The following is an 18,429-nucleotide window of genomic DNA, read 5'->3' as shown; positions in this document are numbered from 1 at the left end:
TGCAAATGGAGGACAGGGAGATAAAGAAAGGGAAAGAGAGGGGCTGCTCCGATGGGGGGGGGGAGGGGGGCGGCTGCTGCTTCCCCTCGTGCCGGGATGGAGGGCAGACCCCTGGGAACCGCACCAGGAGTGAGGCGCCCCCCAGGCCCCTGCCTTCCTTTCTCTCTTCCTCAGAGGAGAGCCGAGCGTGTGTAATGGCTTCTCCTCTCCAGAAAACCGTTGTCCTCCTCCACCAGACGCTTCTGAAGCCTCAGCCTGGAGACAGCTCCTCAGCAACCTCCTGAACCTGCGTCCCCCCCAGCCGGCCCGCGCCCCCCGCTCCCCGCCTCTCTCCTCACCAGCAGCACCAGCAGCTGCAGCAGCCGCCCCCGACACATCCCGGCCCCGCATCCCAACTTCGGGGAGCGAGAGAGAGCGAGAGAGCCAAATACCTGAGGAAGAGGGGGGTGCCAATCCGCACGGCTTTGCCATCGGGCGGGGGACAGGCAGACGGGGGGGGGGGTGATAGGAGGAGAGGGACAGAGAAAGAAAGAGGTCAGTCCGCTCAGGTCGGGGCCACTCGGAGCGCTCCCTCCTCTGCCCCTCGCTTGCTCCCTCTGGCTCTCGGCTCCGCGCCCCCCGCCCTCCTCTCTGTCCCTACTCCTGTCCCCACACTCAGAGCATCCGTCCTGATGAGCCTCCAGCTCCCTTCTCACTCATCTTTCATTTTCTCTTCTCTTCATAGGACTACACGAAATTAATTAAGCCGCCGCGCTCCGCTCCCCACCCCGGCCCCCCCGCAGAAGGAGCAGCCAGCAGGAAAAGCACAGCCACCTCCACTGCCACCACCACCACCTTCTCCTCCTCCTCTTCCTCCCTCGCTTCTCCTCCTCCTCTTCCTCCTCCCCTCCCGCTCTCCCTCCTCCCCCTCCTCCTCCTCTTCTCTTGCTTCTGCTCCTCTTCCTACAGCCAGTCCAGGCAGGGGACTTCCTCTCCTCCCAGCTCCCCAACCCTCCTGGGCCGAATGAATGAGCGCGTTTGTGCCTCCAGCGCCCGGCGCTCTGCTCCCGGGGCACTCGGACCACCCCGCCGAGGCGGTGAATTGAAGGAACTTACGGAAGAAGCGTCCCGGCGCCGGGAGGTGTTTCGGGTTCTCCGGCCCCACCGCCTCCTTATCCTCTTTCTCTTTCTCCTCTTCCTGCTCGCGTTATTGTTGTGGAAGTTGTTTGGGAGTCTCATGTGCTTCTGCCGGGTCTCAGCAATGGAGGATCGCCATCTTCCCTGCCTTCCTCGGCTCCTCAGACTCGCTGCAGCTGCAGATGACCTGAGATATCCGTCTCTCTCTCCCTCTCCCTCTCTCTCCCTCCCTCCCTCTCCCTCTCCCTCTCTCTCTCTCCCCTCTCTCCTCTTCTCTCTTCTCTCCTCCCTCTCCCTCTCTCTCTCCCTCCCTCTGTGTCTCTCTCTGAATAATGAGCAACCAGAGGGAGAGAGAAAGCAAGACAGAAAGAGAGAAGGAAGACAATCTTCTCCTGCCACACGAAACGCCGGAGCACCAGGGGGTGCGCGAAGCCTTTCTAATAACAACAACAACGTGCAGGAGGGGAGGGAAAAAAAAAAAAAAAAGAAAGAATGAGGAAAGAGCTGAGGAGAAAAAAGGAGGAATTATCCAAGAGCTGGAGAAGAGCAGAAGAAGAAGCAAGAGAAGATGCTGAGGCTGCGGCTGCTGTCCCCCCCACCCCCCGCGCTGAACCCCAGAAGGAGGCAAGGTGGTTGCAAAGTTAAGGCTGGGACATTGTCTTTGTCACTCGGAGCAACACGGAGCCAGGCCAGTGAGATGCAAGAGGAGGAGGTGGCGGCGGCGGCGGCGGCGGAGGAGGAGGAGGTGGTGGAGGAGGAGGAGGAGGAAGAGGAGGAGAAGGAGGCAGAGGAGGAGGAGAAGGGGAAGAGGGAGATGAGATGAATAAAGACCTGCGGAGAAGGCGGTGCGCGAAGCCCGGCGGCGGGGCCGAAGCGTGTGCGCTCGCGTCCCGGAGGCTCCGGGTCAGGGCGGCCGGCTGAGGCAGCCCCCGGTGAGGACCCTGCCCGCCGCTCATAGCGCTCCCACCCTCAGCCCTGTGCGAGGCGCCGAGCCCCGGCTCCGGCGGGTCCCTCGCGCGCATCCATCTAGAGGCCAATCTTTGCAAAGAACATACACCGGGAACTGGAGGTTGCAAGTCTAAACCCAGATCAACCACGTGGGGCTTTTTAATCCCTTTCCAGTTTGCGGTGTGAGTATCTCCAGTGAAAAGCTCAAATTGTCCATTACTGGCACGTATTTTGAAGTCTTCTCCCCCGAAATAAAGGCTCATTGTGCGTCTTATTTCTTTTCTGATATGGAAAGGGGGGAGTGGGGGAGGGAAAGAGCCCATCAATTTCGAGCTTCGGAACTACCACTTTCTTTTCCCAACTTGTGAAATGTTTTGACGGCACACCGAAAAAAAAAAGAAGCTTACTTAAATAACTTTACACCCTCCAGCCCCGCGTTGTTTGCACTTTCTGGCTGATCATCTAAAGCTTCGGAAAGTAACAATCAGCGCTCCTAATGATAAGGTGTCATGGTGTTGAAGACAAGCGAGCCAAGATGAAGCTTTCACACCTTGAATTTTTATTTAGTGTAATTTTCCCCAAATCGTTCAGAACTATCTCTTATACAAAGGAGTGGGGTGTCTTCTCTCTCACCAGGTCGGATGTCTCCTAAGGCTTTAATTTTATATGGGGCCGGGGGTTGGGGGGCTGAGGGAGATGGGGTACCGTGTCCAAAAAAAAAAAAAAAGTCAATATAGCACATCAGGAGCATTTGAAGTTCAAGGGCATGGGTCGTTTATACCAGTTGTATTTCAAAGATCCTCGACTTGGGTATCCACAGCCTCGGGAGGGAGAAACACGCAGCGCGCGGGGCAGAGACCTTAATTAAAGTTTCTTTTGTCCGCGTCTGAATTGGGGGATGTTGCTGGATTCCTTTGCATTGGGGAGCGCGCATCCGGTGGAGAAGGCGCGGAGTTGAGGATCCTCTTTAATACGCGCCTCCCCCCCCATCCCCAAGCAACATTCCCTAAAGCTATATACCCATAAATCCATACAATAAAGGGGCGGAGAGGACGCGCGCTGAGTTGGTTCCCATCGGATAGCGGGGTTTTATAAACAGATCTAAATCCTCATTTTCCAAGATTTTCCCAATGGTCTGTTCCTGGGCAGAATCTCTCACCCTGGGGCATGATTTCACCCCCCCCCCCCCTTCCAGTCAACACTTCCTGCCCTTTTTCTCCTCCCACTCACATTGAAAAGCTTGGGAGCCCTAAAAGGGTGTTGATGGCGGGGTGATAAATAAATAAATAAATGACACTCAACGCGTGCGGTGGCGAAGAAAGGAGGGGGAGGGAGAGGAACGGCGAGGAGAGGGAAGGGAAGAAAGTAGGGAGAGGAGAACAAGGAGGAGAAGGGACAGCGGCGAATGGGAAACGGGAGTCAAAGAAAGAAAAGAGAAAGAAGAAAGGAGAGAGGAAGACGGCGAGACTGCTCCGGGCTGAAATGATCCTGCCTTTGCGCAGAACTGGGAGGACTCCCCCTTCCAGATGCCTGGAGGGACCCGGGGATGTCCTTCTGCCCCCGAGCTCCTCCTCCCGGGACCCCAGGGGTGCCTGAGCGCCGGCCGCAGCTCCCCCATAAATTCCTCGTGGCAACGCGAGCCGGCGCGCCAGGTCTCCGCCGTCCCTTCAGTGCCCCGGCGGATAATTTACCTCTTTGTCTTTAATAAAAAGCTGACTTTTTTCTGTCATGCTCTGCACCGGGAAAATAACAATCGTATTTCAGGTAGAAAGCTCCTATTACTGCAGGGTTTTGAGGCTGCAATAAAATCTTCATCGACGTGAAGACACCTTCGGGGTTGGCTTGGGTCGGAAGTCTTAAAATGGGGGCCGCCCTTCCCCGGGGGCAGGGGCGTGGAGAACCCGGCGGTGCGGAGGGAGGAAGGAGCGACGAGGTCAGAGGAAACCCAAAGCTCCTGGAGCACCAAAGGGCTTCCCGCAGTCGGGGAATGAGCCCTGGGGAGGAGCCTTTCGCGAGAAACGTGAGCGCGCCCCAACACGCCCAGACCTCATAAACCCACTTGGCAAAGACCGGGGAAGCGGCCGGCGCACCGACTGCGGTGAACTCCAGAAATTAACCTGCGCTACAATTAAACGGGCTGTCGCCCCTCCACACTCACCTCGAGCGACCGAGATTGAGAGCTCCCGAGCCGGCGGTGGGGGGACCTGGCTCCACCCTCCCGTCCCAAGAGAAGAGGACAAAAAGGGGAGATGGACTTGGAGATGGCCCCGCCCTTCAAACGCTCCAATCCTTGGAAACCAGACCTCCTTTCCAAGCCTCCACGTCTAGAAGGGACAAAGGCGGCCAGGAGATCCGCAGAGAACCGATGGAGAGCATAGGTGGCTTTCGGCTTCTGGTGTGGGCGCGTTGGGGGAAGGTACAATGGCTAAGTTTCCAGCCCCAATCCACCCAGGATGATCTTCAGAAGTGACACCTGGTCTTCTGGTTTGGAAACAAATTGAGTTCCCAAAACTGTGAAGCAAACTATTGCAAAACTCCCGCATAGCCCTGCTGTTTTGAATGTGGGAAGGCTAAAATTTCAATTATTAATGCCACCCACAAAATTTCTTCTACTTCTTAGAACAGTCACGGCGCCTTAACTATCCTATCAAAATAATTGCAAGACATTAGACATGGGCGGGTGTGGGGGGAGGGTGGGGAGGTAGCTTTTTGTTTGCTTGCCCGTTTGTTTTTATCTGAGGCAGTTTTCTTTCAAATGATAGGAAAGCAATTGGGTAAGTAAAAGCTGGGCCAGTCCAGGAAAGCGCCGGGGTTGAAGGTTTTAGTGGAAACCTGAATAAACTTGACACTTAACTAACTGTAATTATGCTTTGCCATTAGCAGACCATTAAGATAAACAAGAAAGAGTTCACACCTCCTGCCAGTTCATTCCTTAAGAATATTCACAAAGATAATAATTGTCCTAGTTGGTGAGTTACCTTCTCCACCAGGAGGGTTAATTTTTAAATTTTTTAATTAAAATGGGAAAGCTCACGTTTTGTACACAGCCAACAATGTGAGGGGAGTCTCAGGGGAACATGTTAACTCCTTTAAATTTACCGTTTGTTACTGTACCCTATGCCATTATCCCCCAGGGTCATATGGGATTTCAAGACTTTATTAATATTCCAGGGAATATGAATATGTTGGAAGTCTGGACTTTCTTCTCCCTTCTCATGGGTGACTGGCATGCAGACTCCTCATAAAGGGAAATTATGGCTCATCAAAAGAATGACTTTATGAGCATTAATAGAATAATAAATTTTGCAATTTTAGCTCAAGAAATAGTGTAGTCCTATAATCAGAGTGACCCATGCAAATATGATGCACTTATTTGGCCAGCTCTGGCAGGATAGGGATAGTCTATAAATCATTTTGGTTTTTAAAGCCTTAGGAAAGGAAGGCACCTAAATCTCTCAAAGTTAAGTGTTGATGAGAGAAAGGGGGATTGTATCAACCCCGAAGGAAGGAATCATAGAAAGAATGAAGAGTTGGTCCAGACACTACGTTTGAAAGGATTTCACTGGACACAAGAGGGTATAGATGTTCTGATGTCATTTTCCCCCAATATTTATGTTCTATCATATAAAAAAGGAAAAATCTGCTTCATGAAAATTTTTTTAAAAATCCAGTTGATAGCACCACATTCTAAATCCCAGCTGGAAAACTGTTCAAGCTGATGATTTCAGCTAAACAAAGTAAATGAATAGAAAGTATGGCTTTTTCAAAAGTCTTAATTATTACAACCTTAAATATTTGACCATAGTGTTGTACACCTCTAAAATTGAATGGTATTTCTCAGCTTATATTAAACTCCTTCTAGATGCAATTCAACATAGTCTTTACACTGTGGGAGTTTAAATTTGTATTTTCACAGCTGATTATCTATATTGAATTCTTGACATCTATTATAAGCTGGTCTTCAAAAAGTTTTTTTGAAAACTGCAAATTTGATCATTATGAACATTCAAAGATCAAGAAGGTAGACAGACTGGCAAGCAGTTTCTGTCTCAATGGTTACAGAAGAATCAACATATGCTTATAAGCCCATATTCAAACATATGTAATTTGTTGACTAGTGGCCTAGAGAGAAAATACTAAGGGAAGACTAAAGTGATTGCTGATTCATGATCTGAGCTAGTCACAAAGGAAGAGACATTGCAATAACTTTAATTAAACTCGCTCTGTATGAATCTCTGTGTATATAGCCTTGGATACCAAATAAAATGTTTCAGTAGTGATATTCTAGAATTTAGAAAAGGTTTTCCCATAAGTAGAAGTCAAATTTACAGTTCCAACAAATTAGTTACTGTAATTTGAAATATTCATATGTAATAGTCATTCAGCCAATGAATAATTGCTTATCATCTATAGTGTGCCATACTCAGAGCTGAATACTATGCCTACAAAGATGAATGAGAGAAAATGAGTCAAAATCTTCAGCGTATGCTCTATTTCACGAACTAACATCCTTGGATATAAGAGTTTAATTTTCTGACTTACTCAAAAGCAATACAGAAATTTGGCCAATCAGAAAACTATGGTTAATTTAAATGTATCTGCTCCTCTATTGAAGAATAATATTTTATTAAAATAACTTTGAGCATATTTTAGAGGCAATGTCTTGTCTTAATTTGCAATGTAACATGCAATTCTAGCTAGAGGAGATCTTTTTAGGAAAGAAAGCAACCTTAGATCGGCTATGGTTAAATTAAGCACAGTTCACAAGAAAAAGCCTCAACTGAAAGACTGCCCATGTGTTGAGGCACCCCTTCTAGCAAAAAGACCAGAATTCCCAGGTTCCTACTATTTGTGCTCCATAGCACACAGAGTTGTTCAGGGGTGATCAGGGCAAGAAACCATGTTTCACTGTCTCCAGAGCAGTTTCTTTATTCTATCACCTTCAAGATTTCTTCTCTCTTGTTTTTTTTTTTTTTTTTTGACATGTTTGAATACTATTTGTACTGTTATTTACTTAATATATATATTTTAATCATTTTTTTTAAAAACCTTATCTTCATCATAGATAGTAATATCCCTAAAATCACAGGTGTGATTGGCTATTTAGATATACATCTTTCAATACACCTTAAAATAAATACACTATCATTAAAACCTAAAAAAAAAAATAATCTTTGGATTAAAAAGGGATCCTGATAGGTTGTATTCCAAATTATTAATGGTAAGAAGTGAGAGCGTGTGGTTGAGGAAAGTATTGTTTAAATTTGTATGTGTACAAACATAAATCAGTTTTATAAGTAAAAAATAAAATTCAGAGAAAAAAATGTGACCTAGTGGTAGCTAGTATACCCTCAAATTAAGTCCTGTCATATATTCTTAGTAGGAATTAAAAATTAGCACAGCTCATTTAATGCAACTTAACAATGTATATTTAAAGTCTTAAAAATTTCATACTTTTTGTCCCCTAATCCATCCTTTTCATATCTACCCTAAAAACAATCAGAAATATAAATACAATTTGTGGGAAAAAATGGCAGGGGTAAAGTAAGTAGATGAAATAATACATCCCACCATGGCATAGTAAGCAGCCTAAAATTATTTATGAAGATTTTGTAATAAAATAGAAAAATGGCCTTATGTTAGATACAAAGACATAGATACAAAATTATGATCATGGATTATTGTTTTTGTAATGCACACACACACAAAATCACCTTGAAAGGAAATACACCAGCATGTTAATAGTAACTTCTGTATTTTCTAATTTCTTTATAATGACAAGTCCTGTTTTATATATACATATGGCTTCAGTTACTTTGTTTGAACTGTATTGTCAATTATCATTTTAATTTTTTAAACATTTTTAAGTTAAAAGATAGAATCTACTTTTATGATGTGTCTGGCAACTACAAATATGTTTCAAAGACTATATGTATTAATATTGCTAATAAATAGTAGTATAGCTATTGTTTTTCACATAGATAATTTAATTTGCTGTTCACAAGAACAGCGAGAAGAAAGTTTGAATGAGTATTTCTGAACACATTTTGTACAGAAAAGGAAATTTAGGCCCAAAGAGATTGAATGATTTAGCCCAAGGTCTTCCAATGCTAATGATGCAAAGGAGACTAAAATCCAGGTCTCCTGATTCCAACTCTTCTACTTTGAAATCTAAAATTCCATTATAATCTCAAAAATATTAACAAAAGAAAATTATTAATACCCAATATGAAAAAAGTCAACCTGATCGGTTATGCCAGTGAAAGACACCATACCATTTTTCACCTAAAAACTGGCGGAGATATATACCATGTTTTCCAGTTGCTAGAAGTATGTATGTCCCAGTTTTAGAGGAAATGAAATAGACCCTTATTCTCTTTCAGTGGGGTCATGAAAAGTTTTACTCTTTCTGAATGTATCAAAAGTCTTGAATCCAAGAATTTAACTTTTAGAAATTTACTTAAGAAAAGATTCATGATTTCAGTCATTAAAAATTTATATATATAGAATAACAAGTGATTGGTTAAAGAAATTATGTTCATTTATACAATAGAAAGCTATATAGTTATTAATTGTGTAATTGAAGACACAATTACACAATTGAATGACATTTGAATGACATTGAAATGGTTGTATGCTCTTTTTGATAAGGGAAAATCAGATTCGAAACAATATATATATCATTATTCCACATTTGTAAATATAAATATGTGTGTGGGGGGTATCTAGGCATTGAAAACTGTCTAGAAAAATAAATTCAAAGAATTATTTATAGTTTTTCCTAGGTGATGTAACTATGGTTTATTGTTTTCAGTTTGCCTTCTCAGGTTTTTCAACATCTGTACAATAAATACCTATCTTTTTCAATTAGAAAGAAAAAGTTTTAGAGTTTGCAAGTGAATATTGCACGCACAAAATTTCTACTAAATCATAAAGATCGACTAAATCAAATGCATGATTTATAAAAGAAACTTTAACTGTGACATGTTATTAATCATTTGTAAAAATACATATCTTGAAATGCTTGGCTATATTCATTTGATTTCATGAACAGTCTCTCCTCAGAGTTCAGTGCATGCAGTAAGGCTTGGAGATAATAACAGATAGTATCACATTGGCTTGACTTTGCATGCACTGACCACACCCCCTAATTGATCCCTTGTAGATTTCATGTCAGTTGACCTTTCACCGCAAGGTGGAATCTATGCATAAATTTTCCTGTCTGCTAGGTTTTGGTATGTTTTCACATCACACTAAGATCAGTATTTAACAAAGCATACTTCAGAGATATGTGTGTATATATGTATTTTTTTTTAAGTGTTTGGAATACAGGGCAAGTTTATTATATAGTGTTTTTCTGATATTTATCCTGAAAATCTGCTTGTTCCAAGGAATAGGTTTTTATGTGAGCCTTTATTATTGTAATGTTTAGACTAAAGACCAAACCAAATCTATTAGTGAGCTTCTAGCCACTGGTTTCCAGCTCTAGTTCTTACTAGTGATGACCTTCATTCAGTGCTGCAATTCCCACCTCCATAAAAGAAACAATTAAATACTCATCTTATTTATATAAATATGTTAATTTTTTAAAATAAAATACATATAAAAAACACGGGCATCTGGTACTATAAGTTAATATCATATATTATTTCAAGCTTTGCTGTGAGGCAGCTTGGTAAAGGAAGAGCTCTAGATTTGGAATCAAGAGAAAGGGATGTAAACGAGACTATGCGCCCATGATAAAAAAAACAAACCACTACTATTTAAACAAATAACAATCAAAAGTACAATAATTTAACAAACAAAAGCCTAAGCATGATGGATTTTATCTAGTTCTCCTATTACTATTTGTTTACCCCTTGTTAGTTCATTTGGTCCTTTGCTAGCGCTCACTTATAGGATATGTGGCTATAGGGTAAAACGGTTTTTTAAAGTGGAAGGGAAAATACTTTCAGATCTAGAAAATTTTGTTTATTGATATCCTAAGTCGATGAAACAATTGACCATTGTTCAGACAGTCCCTTCTCTGCAGGGATTGTTATAATAAGTATAAATGAATAAATTACAGCATAGCGGGAACGTTTAGTTTTTCTGTGACTTGTATAGAGACCCTCATTGTTCACTGGTCTAGCTCTGGATCAGCAGTGTTCTACTGGCGCACAATGTGAAAACCACTGATCTCTTCCAGATGAGAAAATGGTCTCAAGGAAAAATGATTTGTCCAAGGTTACATACCAAGTTATTGAAGAAGCCAAGATCTCAGATCTATTCGAATCCCTCTCACAGCCATTTCCCCAACATCCAATTCACCTGTGCTAGCAAACCAGATTTCCTTGAGCTGGTATTGAATCAGAGGAAGCCCAATTTTCTTCTTTCCTCTCTCTTTCTCCTTCTCCCCTTCCTCCCTCCCTCCCTCTTGTCCTTCCTCCCTCCCTCCTTCCTTTCCTAAGGTTCCCCAGAAATGAGATGCTGTACTTTCAATGGCCAACATTAATTGACAGTTTAATCAGACAATAAATAATTTCTGTGCCTTCCCTAATTTTTTTTTTATGACTTTCAGTCTGTTTCATCTTTTCCTAACCTCAGTGGATTAGCAGGCCATCTAATTGTAGTTGCCATGCATCAGCCTCTTATGTTCGCTGGGAATGTTTAAGGTTATCTTTTACCTTTTTTTCTCATCTTTCAACTTAAAATGATTTTTTAATAGGCTTAGGGTCAAGGAAAAAAAAGACAAAGGTGCATGAAATTTTTCACCTGAAAAATTATAATTCTGCTTTTATTTCACATAGTGAAACGAATGGAGATATGTAATACCATTCTACACATCTTGGGATCATATGAAAGAGATGCTGATTTTTCTGGTCCTCTTCTGGTTTACTAGGTATCGTGGGAATTGCAGAAGGAATTACTTCCATTACTAAAAAAAGGTGCACCAATGCTTGCTTTGACTCATGATGGAGCACAGAATTTGGAAGCAGTGGGGCCTTTTTTAATAGTATGGACATGGAATTAAAGTATCAACTTGGTAACCAGATTAATTCAAAGGATATAATAATTGAATGATAAAGGATATGAAATTGAAAAAGGCTAAGAAAACCAGTAGTGGTCATTATTATAGCTTCACTTGATATCCCTACAACCGGGATCTAGAAGAATTTGGCTGTCCCATTCATTGACAACATTGCAAAATCCAAGAAACCTGCATCTAGTTGAAGAACAGGTCAGGAACGTAACCCCTCACCAGGCACAGATGTGGTGTTTGTTAGACCAGGTGCACAGATTCTGTCCAGAAGTTGGGAGAAGCCCTAAAATCCTGGCCCAGGAAATAAGAATCTCTGACATCTGTAAACAATCCTCACACACACATCCACATACATTTAAAAAAATCTGATCCTCATAATAACTTTGTAGCATGAAGATCATTCTGCCTGTTTTGTATTTGAAGAAACCAAAGCTCAAAGTAGCTCAATGACTTGCCCAAATCTTCATTAGCCAGCGCCAACCCTTGAACTCAGGATTTCTGAATTCTGATAGCACCACCCTTTTTTCATTGTCAAATATTAAAAACTCCCGATATAATATGGTAATATCTCTTTTATTTTTTTCACATTTTTCCCAATTAGAAAAGTAATATGTATTTCATAGCTAATTTAGCAAATAGTGAAAACTTGAAAAAAAGGAAAAGAACATGTAGTCTCAAAACAGAAAATTGCTCATTAACTCTTTCTTCTGTATTTCTTCCTTTGTGATTTGATAGTTTATGCCCTTTTCTTAATTTCATGAGCAGGCACCAGGAATTGAACCCAGATCTCTAGCATGGCAGGCAAGAATTCTGTCACTGAGGCACCATGGCACTGCCTCTTTTGCTTATTTTTTAATGGTGTATTTGTGTGTCTTTACATTGATGTTACATTGCTTCATAGATTAAGGATATTAACTCTTTATAGTATGTAATAAAATGCTTTTCTTAATTTTGTATTTGATTTTAACTTTAATAATAATGCTTTTTGATATACAGAGGTTGAAATGTTTTGTTTAAATTTACCAATCATTTTTTATGCTTTTTACCATTGGTATAATATTAGAAAAGCCCTCGAAGCTCCTAATAGAAAAACTATTTACTACATGTTCTTTTACCAATTCTAAAATTTTTACTTTCATATTTAGCTCTTTAATCTATGGATATTACTTTCACGGAGATGTGGCCTACCTTATTGTGGGTGTGGCCTCTTAATTAGATGGAAATGTGACTCTGCCCATTTAAGGTGGGTCTTGATTAGCTTACTGGAATCCTTAAAAGGAAAAACATTTTGGAGAAACCTCAGAAGTGACAGGGCTGACAGAACCAACACAAGACCCAGACTTTTGGAAATGGAGAAAATAAGTGCCCCCAGGGAAGCTGTTTAAAACTAGAAGCCAAAGACCCCAGCAAATGCCAGTCATGTTTGTGCCTTCCCAGCTGATAGATATGTTCTGGATCCATCAGGCTTTCTTGAGTCAGGGTAGCTTTCTCTGGATGCCTTAGTTTGGACATTTTTACGGCCTTAGAACTGTAAACTTGCAACTTAATTCCCTTTATAAAAGACAGCCTATTTCTAGTATATTGCATTCCAGCAGCGTTAACAAACCAATATACCATGTGTCCAAATGAACATCTTAGCTACAAATCCATTCAGCATCAGCTTTTAAAAATATATAGTTTAAGGGTGGAGGATGGTGGCACAGTGGCAGAGTTCTTGCCTGCCATGCTGGAGACCCGGGTTCGATTCTTGGTGCTGCCCATGCAAATAAATAAATAAATAAATAACATATATATACATTTTTTTTAACTTGTTTTAACTTTTAACTTTTGTTTAACTTATTGAAGAGTGCTTTGAAAACTATTGCTTTTTTCTTTGCTTTGTATATATGTCATACAAAAAACGTTAAAAATATATTTAGTTTAGGTCCAAAATTCTAAATCAAATTATCTTCCACTACTGATTGCTATTAGATGTTATTTTAGCCTATTGAAGGAGCAGTTAAAGTAATAGAGCAATGACTTCAAAATCATAGAGGTAATGGTTTGGACCAAGAATTGGATACCCAGACAAACTATCATTCAAACACGAACTTCAAGACCTAAGAAACTTAAATACAACAACATCCCCCTGCTTTTTTTTTTTTTTAAATCACTCAAGGATGTGAACCCAACAAAATAAAAATATTTGAAATAGGAAGATTTGGGATATAAAATAAATCAGTAAGTAAAGAAACCAGTAAAACTTATAGTTAAATGATTGTTACTCACATGACTAAAACATTTTAGGAAATTGTTAAACTGTTATTCCAAAGGCGGCAGATGTTAGAATATAGTTCATAAAAAATGTTAAAATATATAACATTTGTTACTAAATCACAGGAGATTTCAGCATAATATAGGAGGTAGAGAGAAAAATAAATCTTTAGTAGGTTTGTCTTATTCCAATATAGGGTAATACATGCTGGTGAATTCTTAAAATTGATATTATTAGCATGTTTATAAATATGTACTTAAAATGTAAAGGTAGACATTCAGATATAGATAGAAGATGTACACTTTTTGAGCACCATAGGAAAATAGGAACAGGAAAACTCAATCTAACAAAAGAAAACTAGAAAGATGTAAACAAATAAGATGGCATGATGATAGGAAACATCAGTTTTCATAATGAATATGAATGGCTTAAACTTCCCTATTGAGATAAAGAGACTCTCATATTGTTAAATAAATAAGCATAAACATTAATTAACCTTATTAAATGGGTTGTTTAGTTCTTTATCACTTTTTATCTGAAGATCAGAAAATATGTCAGTATCTGAAGGAAGTGTGTTAGACAAGATAGTCTAAGAAACAGGACTGCAAATAGCTATTTAAATAGGTCCATAAATAAAACTAAATGGCTAGAAAATTTTGGAAATAAAAGAGACTAACCAGAAATCATTCATGAATAAATAAAGTTATCCCAGGAGAGCAAGGATGCTCAAAATTAGGAAATCTATTCGTGTAGCTCATTACATTAACTGAATGCAGTAGAATTACCATGTGGTCATCTTGAAAGATGAAAAAAAAAGTACTTAATATAACTTAATACACAATTTTTAAATAAAAATAAAGCTAAATAAAACAAAACTGAGTTTTTAGTAAGCCAAATTTAGATGGATTCCTCATTATTGGGATATCTAACAGAAAATTTTAGCAAAATTATCCTTAATGCTGGAATATTAGAAACATTCCCATTCAAGTTAGGAGTTAAAAGGAAAATAGCTGCTATCCGCTGATAAAGCTCAACAATTCACTGAGGTTTCAGACTTTGAGATAATTTAAGAAATGTTAAAAATAAATGTTAGAAAGATTGAGCCCAAAGTGTCATTATTTGTAAAAGCAAATTAGAAAATCTAAAATAATCTTCTAAAAATTTAATAGAATTCATTAGAGTTCAATAAAGAAACTGAATACAAGCTAAACACACAAAACTCAGTAATTTTTCCATAAGCCAGTAATATTGAAATACATTTGGACACACTCAGTGGCAGTTAAAGAATGCTGAATTAACCAGGGTTTAAACCATAAAGACTTGTAAGCTTAGTAGGGGATCGGGAGGAATTCATAAGTATGTGCAGCGGCTCAATAATATCCTCAAGGACCTGGGCACTTTCCATCTTTCTACCTCATCATCTCAACATGTTGCATTTTGCCTTCAATATTTGTGGCCTCGTGGTCACTTATGACAATCCCAACCAGGGATCATGGCTGCTTATCAGCATGGAGAATGGAGCAGAAGCAAAGGGGCTTTCCTTACATCAAGGAGGAAATTTTATCAGAATTTCCCTTATTACACATTGGGTAAAACAGGGTATCATAGTCAGTCTTGGCAGGAGGACTAGCAGGGTAAGTGAGTATCTAGAAGACATAGGCATTTGGATTGCCATGACTAGCTTAGACCCATCATGATTCATTGTCTGGAGATGAGCCCATTGCTGCCCTTAAACAAAATCAGGATCCTATTAGCAAGGAAGTAGTGGTCAGAGGGCCATTCGGTAGGTGATTCACCAATTAGACAATGAGGTGGAGAATAAGACTCCAATCACTCAAATGACAACTTAAAAGCAAAACCAAACCTGTAATGTATCTAATATAAGTGATGGAATGTACAAAACCTATATGACAATATTTAGAAGTTTTACTGAAAGACTTCAAACTTGAAAACAATGGAGAGACACACCTTGCTCCTATATAAAAATTCAATATGGTGAAATGTTGATTCCCTAAAAATTAATCTGCAAATCCATAGCAGTTCCAATCAAAGTGCTATGTTTTTTACCTTGATAACTGATTCTAGAGTTTATATAAGGAGGAAATGAATGTTCAAAAAAATCAGACTAGTATGAAGCCTGACTTCCCATCAGATATCATAATGCTTATAAAGATACAGGGTCAAAAATAGTATAGCACTGGCACAAAAATAGAATACAAAGAACAGAATACAGAATACAAAGACCATAAAAGGCCTACTGCACATGAGGATTAATATGTGGTAAATATGGTATTTCAAATCAGTTGGAAATAATTCATTGTGTTATATTTAATTTTGGAAAAATTTCTCTCCCTGGGAAAAAAGAGTTATATTCCTTTCTCACACCATGTAAAAATAAATTCATATCGATTAAAATTATGAACATAAAAAAATGAAACTATAAAACCCTAGAAAGTCATGAGAGAAGATTTTTTTAATTTTGAGTGTGAAAGGACATTGTAAGGTGACATAAAGTCCAGAAGATTGACAGGTTAATCTACATAATGAATTCTATAGGTGAAAGATACCATGAGAAAGTTAAAAGACAAATGACAGACCTGGAGAAGGTATTTGTCACATATATAACAAAATATTAATATTAATAATATGCAGAGTTCCAATGAATCAATAAGAAAGACAATCTACATGTTTAAAATACATGATCAAGCAATTCACGGAGGACATACAAACAGGGAAAATGCACATTAAAAATGCAGAGTCTCTCTAATAATCAGGGAAGTAAAATGAAAAAATAATTTCATTCATCAAATTGTCAAATATATTTTTTAATTGATAATATCCAGAGTTGATGAGAATATGCAAGTACTGAAGTTTATGGGAATGTAAATCTGTATAGTGATTTAGTTAACAATAGGGCAGTAGCTATTAAAATTAATAGTTGGAGCCTCTGACCCAGAAACCATACTTCTAGGAATCTATTCTACAGAAATCTCTGCATATGTACCCAAAGGTGTTTTAATGCAGAATTATTTCCAAGAGGAGAAATTCTGGAGCTACTTAAATACCCAACAATATAGGAATTATTTTATAAATTACACTTCATAAATTACACTATAAAAGATGTCTATGTTTTCATTAAAAATTAAGGTAGATCTAGTTGTATTGACATAGGAAAGTCTTCAAGATATACCATGAAATGAAAAAACTGTCCTTTTTAATATTACATTTTTACATTATAGATTACTTTTATATTATAAAAGTTATGTTTCTATATTATACTATGTAAATATGCAAACACATGGAACAATATCTAACAGAATACTTTTCCAGGATTTCTTATAGTTTGGGGGATGTTATTGCAGGGGGTTAGGAGTAAGAAGTAATAATTGTTATGGAACTTTATTATTTTAGCCTATATACTTTAAACTTCAAATTTTTCACAATGAGCATGTACTGTATCATTTTACAATGAAAAAGCATTAAAAAAACAGGTACATTTAGTATTTAGGTTCTACAAACCAAGGCTCAAATCCTGTATAAATCACCTAACAGCTGTATGACGAATATTTTAAGTTCTCAGAGACTCGATTACCTTATCTACAAATTAGGTAATATAATAGTTATTTCATAGGTGTGTTAAAAGATCAAATGACATTACATATGAAAAACACCTAGCACATAGTAATTGTTCAACAAATGTTGACTTCTTTAATGGCTGAGTTTAGAGGTAAGTAAAGTATAATCTTTATCATTTGCTTTTCTTACTTGGTTTAAAGGAAAACATATTGATCAAACATGGATTGATTAAGCATGTGTATTTTAAATTTTCATTGAAAGATGGTAGATATATGTTTTCAGATGGGCTTAATATTTAATTCTTTGATCACTCATTCACTCATACCATGAATACAGTATTATTTATGATAAGAAGGTCAGAGCGTTAGGCACTTGGGGATGTAAAGATGAATAAGACAGTCCTATCTGTTGAGGAACAAGAAGGCTATTTTAATTAATGCTTTCAGTTGAATGAGCTAAATACAATTCTAGAGCCATTTAAAAAATCCTAAGGATACAGAAAAGAAAAGTGATGAAAAACACACAGAATCAAAGAATCTTCAAATTGGGCATGACAAAACAGATCATTTATTCTACTTCCTCTCCAGTACCAGAATCCCTTCCAAAACTTGTAAGACTGCCAAATAATTTGTTAGAATAACAATTAGACTTTTTGAAAGTTTACTACTCTCCCAGGCACTGTACTAACTCTTTGCAGCAATTATCTCAATTTAAACATCACAGTAAAACTGAAAGCTTGTTACCATCATCCACAATTATAGACAGAAACTGAGTCCCAGAGAAATTAGGTACCTTGTCTGAGGTCACACACCTAATTCACTGAGTTGAAATTTGTACCCCAGTCAGCCTCATTCCAGAGTCCTTGTTCTTGGTCTGAGTCATTACACTATCTTTACAGTTGGGACACTTCCAGTGGCAAGAAACTCAATATATCGAAAGGCAAATGTTTTGCTTCTTGTGAAGTTCTTCCTTATAGGGTGCTACAATCTACTTCCTTGTCCATGTAAGTTCTATATTCCAGCAAACATCATATAACACCTCCAGTGTTACTGGGCTGTGCCAGAAATACAAAGATGCTTAAAACACAGTTTCTACCTTCAAGCAATTTATAATCCTAATGTTTCTCATGGATGCATGTTTTCTTCCACAGGAGAGCCCTTCAAATGTCTGAAAACATTCCATTCCCCATCTCTTCCTCCAAAAAAAAAATGTCCACCTCCAACCAAAATTTGTTTTGTCCTACATTACGTATCTTCAGTTACTTTCCAGGTTGGAATAGGTTCATTAATCAATCTCTCTTCAATATCATTGTCCAGTCAATTCTCCTTTGTTTATCATTGTTCCATCAGGGATGAATTAGCCTAGGATAAATAAGCATCTGATCAATTTTAGTATGAAAAATGGAAAACACTTTCTGGAAATTGGAGTATGCTACATTCATACGATTTTCCTGTACTTGCTAATTTGGCTGGTTTATTCTCATTGAACTCATAGTGGATGCACATAATCACTG

General features: G+C 39.0%; 1 protein-coding gene across 6 annotated transcripts in view; it reads right to left on the bottom strand.

The window, feature by feature from the left end:
- Window positions 1-18,429, bottom strand: part of ZNF462 (zinc finger protein 462) — a 158,030-nt gene that overhangs the window by 130,463 nt on the left and 9,138 nt on the right. For 2 of the 6 annotated variants that reach the window (XR_013167946.1, XM_077141117.1), the window contains exon 1: window positions 1,096-1,899. The exons of 1 other annotated variant lie outside the window; for it this stretch is intronic. The gene's annotated coding sequence lies outside the window, so the exon portion shown is untranslated. Of the gene's footprint in view, window positions 1-1,095; window positions 1,900-4,222; window positions 4,329-18,429 lie in introns of those variants that run through there. 3 more of the 6 variants (XM_077141124.1, XM_077141147.1, XM_077141155.1) reach the window with 3 other exon arrangements.

Source organism: Tamandua tetradactyla, chromosome 2 (genome assembly GCF_023851605.1).
Source record: "Tamandua tetradactyla isolate mTamTet1 chromosome 2, mTamTet1.pri, whole genome shotgun sequence".
NCBI lineage: Eukaryota > Metazoa > Chordata > Mammalia > Pilosa > Myrmecophagidae > Tamandua > Tamandua tetradactyla.
Note: the sequence above shows the minus strand (reverse complement) of the source record. Positions and strands in the feature narration are given on the sequence as shown.